The following is a 4,759-nucleotide window of genomic DNA, read 5'->3' on the forward strand; positions in this document are numbered from 1 at the left end:
CGGCGGCGGAGGAGCGAGCAGGCCGCCGGCGGCCTCCTGGCGGCGGGGGAAGTGCGCCCTGCCCCCTCCGCTCGGGACGCGGCCTCTCAGCGGCCGGGCAGGGGACTCCACGGTAGCCCGGGCGCTCAGGATTTCTCGCCCCGCACTGCGTCAGCCGCGGCCGCGCAGCCTGGCCCCACCTCGCCCTGCCCCCGTCCGCGCCCCGCCCTGCCCTCGGCGGGCACAGCCTGGCGCTGCTGGGCAGGGAGGCGCGCGGGGGAGGGATGCCTGCCGCGGGCGACCAGCCTGCGCGCCCTTCCAGGCTCTTCTGTGAGAACGAAGCAGCCAGTGCACGCGCTGGTGCTCGTGTCCTTTCCGAAAGAAACGCTTGATTCAGCAGCGCTCCCGGAGCCCGCCGGCGGCTGCTCTGGCTCGGCTTTGTTTGCACCCGTACGTCGCCTGATTGTCCTGTCTTCAGCTTGGACTTTGACCCCCTGCCCAGGCCCCTCGCTGAACGCCCGCCCTCCCTGCAGTCGGTCGTTCACGCTAAGCTGGCTGCACGGTTTGTCCACTGTCTCGGGGCAGCTGGGCTGTTGTGCAGTGCATCGCCCATTTACCAGCCCGTGTGGGATATGGAAATGATTTACTCTGAGACTCCTGAATGCGTTTCTGTGCAATCATTTATACACTCATAAGGAACTGCCCCTGGTACTGCTGAGTGTTCTCAGAACTGAATATCCACCAAGACCTGCTGTGCAGTAAATCCTTCCAAACTGATTTGTTTCACTGCTGGTCTTCAAAAAGCACCTCCCCATCCCGGGATTCTATCAACATCGACCCGTTGTGGTTTCTGCTAGTCACTATTGTGCTTCCACATGCCTTTACATAGCTCTGTGGAAAGAGCCTTTGTTAGCTTTGCCACAGAGTATCTTTTGTGGACTGCCCCATATGTTTCTCTAAATAAACACGTGGGTTTATACAAAAGAGTATGATAGATTAAATGGCACTATCCAAATAAATGCAATGCCCCAAGTACCTACAGTCTAAAATCACACACCTAATGGTCCTAATCTGCAGAGCTATGCAGCGTGGGTCAGAACAGGCTGCACACTTCAGGACAAACAAGAAGTGTTTAACGATCTAATCCCATGGGACGGCCCTGGGACATGTAATTACAGATACTTTTAAATTTATTCTGTTCCTTAATCGTGCTACTCCTAAATCGTAACAGACATATAACTGGGAGGTAAAGAGGGCAGAAATGATGAGAATCCTTCTACAGACCAAATTGGTGGCAAAGCTCCCCTCTGGTCACCCTCTGGCAGAGAGCCTTTTCAAGCCTCAGTATTTATCCATCAACATATCAGAGCCGCATTTCATCATGCCCTAGCAGATCCATCCATATCTGGGTGGATCTGGACTGGCCACCTTGCCTCTTGGATTGATGAAAGCTGCAAGGAAGACAAGGATAGTCAAGCAATTCCACAGGAAAACAAAGGAGAAATTTGTATAATTTAAGACCTTCTTTTTTAAAAATTCTCATTTTATTTATTTAGGCAGCTGGCCACTACAGGAATCGACCCCAGACCTTGGTGTTATCAGCTCCATGCTCTAACCAACTAAGCTAACCAGCCAACCTCAAAATTCTCATTTTAATTAGCACTAGCAGGTATACGTCTCAGTAAGAGCTTTACAAACACAAATGCCCTGGGAGCCAGGCAGGCAACTTAACCGAGTGGAACAGGCAAGGTGAGGACTAAGATAAAATAGAGAACACAAGCCCCTACCAAAGGCAGTAGCCATCCTCAGCTGTGACTGAGTGTTGCCCTGCAGGACTGCAAGCCCAATGCTGCCAAATATTTTGTTGCTTTGTGTGTTTGTTTCTTCTCAAGAGAAAGAGAAAAATCAGATCTTTATGTGAAAATTCCTTAGTTTAAAACATCAACAACTAAATTCAGCACAATATTTGCATACCATGCAAACCAATCAAAATATGTCTCAGGCCAACTTTAGTACCAAATCACTAGGCTGAACCTTCTGGCCAAAACATTAGCACCAATAATAGCTGTGGCTTTGGGTTTATATTGTACATGGTTTCAGGAAGAGGCAGTGTAAAATTTCAAATTCTCATTGACGACCTAGTCCGCAATTTTCTCCCAAATTTCAGAAGTTGTAAAATTAATGACCCATTTTGTATTTACTCCAGATTCCTTTACAGCTTCTATAACACCTTTCCTTATGGCTCATCTAATTAATTAATTATCTTAATTTTGAAGGAAATTCGTAGGAAAGAGCTTTTACTACAAGAATGTTTTAAATCCTATTCAGATCATTCTCTTTAGTAAGTGACTACTGCTATGTGCAAACAGTGCTGGACAACAATGATATGGAGAAGAATAAGATAATGTTAATACCTACAAGGAGCTTACTGTCTAGTTCAGGGAGACAAATTTGAAAAATCCATAAGTGCAATAATAGAAATTATGACAGGAGTATGATGAATTCTACCTGGAAGAGTAAGGAATTCTTCAGGTATAAACTGCTCGGGATGGTCTCCCAGAGTCTACTCTTGTGTCCACACTGCAGGAAGAGTGACCTTTTAAAACATAAGTCATTTTTGTCATTCCCCTGACTGAAACCTTCCAATGGCTGCCTAACACAAATAGAATAAATTCTTCTGGAGGTTTCTAGTCAAGATGGCGGAATAGACGGTCCCCAGCGTCACTCTCTCCCCCAAGTCAACCAATTTACAACTATTTTGTTTTGTTTTGTTTTTTGTTTTTTGTCTTTTTTGTGAATGGTAAGGGGATCGCAACCCTTGGCTTGGTGTCGCCCACACCGCGCTCAGCCAGTGAGCACACCGGCCATCCCTACATAGGATCTGAACCAGCGGCGGAAGAGCCGCCGTGCTCCCAAGTGCTGCACTCTCCCGAGTGCGCCACAGGGCCCGGCTGGCCCCCAATTTACAACTATTAAAAAGCAACTACAGCCAAGCTGGGGCCGCCAGAGCTCAGGAGAAGAGGAGGAGAGACCTACAGAGTTCATGAAGGTGGGAGAAGCCACAATGAGCAACAGAAAGGATCACCTCCACCACTTTGAGCCCTAGCTGCTTCAGGGCTGGCCCTGGTGAGTGCATGGAGCAAGAGCTGGCAAAAGCCACAACTGTGCCCTTCATATGAAGTAGCTTGGAGGTGACAGGGGAGAAGAGGACCTTGGTGGACCAAGGGCCACAAGACCACTAACAGGGTTCCCATGGACCCACATAGGAGTGAGGGGCCACAACAACAAAAAAGGAGCCACTCAGAGGCCAGTGAGTCATCACAAGGGGCGCATGGCCTTTCCCACGGGAAGTGTTTGGAGTGTGGGGATTGGGGAGACAGGCCTACTGGGGGAACACTGGGGCTCAGCAGAGACAGCTAATCTGCCCTCCAATCAGCACAGGAGCACTCAGTGGAGACAGATTGGGAATACAAATCTGCAGGGGGTACAGTTAACTAAAAAGTCTCAGGCCCAGACCAAAATTTACACACAACCCAGGTGTTTCAGATCTCATGAGACCCAGAAGTGCTTACAAAGTCAACCATTAAAACCTGAGCTGCACAAAAAGCCTTCCCCAGGCAATCAGCAACAAATCAGCAATTTAGCTCAACCACAGAGCTCAAGTGCTGGTCCCCATAGGAAGTTTCCCCACTTTAGAAGTAAGCAAAGGACAGTGAATTAGTTCCACTGCAGAGTTTAAGTGGCAGGAACAGTGAATAATCCAACACAGAACTGAAAGAAAGAACAAAATACCCACAGATCAGAGACAAAGTTTGATATTAACTAGCAGAGGTCACACATCATCAAAGAACACCTACAAAACCTAGAAGGACCAGAAGACCCCTGGGCTCCCAAGCCAGGGAGGTAGGAGGGCCAGGGTCCTCAGCCATGCCCGCTGACACCCACAACCAAGCCTAGCAGTGACCACCTAGCTGCTGCAGGAAGCACCCCAGGCTCCCAAGCTGGGACAGTGCGGGGCCAAGGGCCTCAGCCACACCCCCCTGAGATCTGCCCCCAGCCCAGCAATGACCGAGCCACCACTGGAAGCCCCCTGGTCTCCCCTGCAGGAATGAGGGGGGTGCCACAAGCCTCAACCATGCCCCCCCTTTCTCCTTCTCCTACCCTATTTCCTTCCCTTTTCCCTTCTCCCCCTCCCCGCAACGGCTCCACAACAACATCTTATAATGTAAAAAATAATAATATTAATAAACTTTTAAAAAAAGGAATAAATTCTTCTGGACTTTAAGGCCCTTTACACCCTGGTCCCCTCCCCACTCTGACTTCATCTTTTGCCACCGTACACCTTAACCACTGCTTTTTGGTGATATTGGTCTTCTTTCTATTTCTTGAACACATTAAGTTTTTTCTCCCTTAGTGTCTTTGCACTAGCTATTCCCTCCACCTAGAGTGTTATTTCTCCAGACCTTCCTACGGTTGGCTCCTTTGGGGCTTTTAGGTATCAGCCTAAATCTATTTCCTCAGAGAGGCCTCTACTGATTACCCAATCTAAAGTAGCCCCCCACAAGGGCTGGCTACATGATTTGCTCAACCTAGTGCAAAATGAAAATTCAGGATATCTTATCAGAAAAGCAGAATAAAAATGCTACTAAAGGTATGAAAATATAAAGCTTTTTCCTTTCTTCTAAGCTCTCTAATTTGTCACAGTTTTTTTAAATTTGCTACCTAATGTCTTTCTCTGCAAAGAAACATTAAAATTTTCTACTATTTGTATGAATTTTAC

Source organism: Galeopterus variegatus, unplaced genomic scaffold (assembly GCF_000696425.1).
Source record: "Galeopterus variegatus unplaced genomic scaffold, G_variegatus-3.0.2 Scaffold577, whole genome shotgun sequence".
Lineage (NCBI taxonomy): Eukaryota > Metazoa > Chordata > Mammalia > Dermoptera > Cynocephalidae > Galeopterus > Galeopterus variegatus.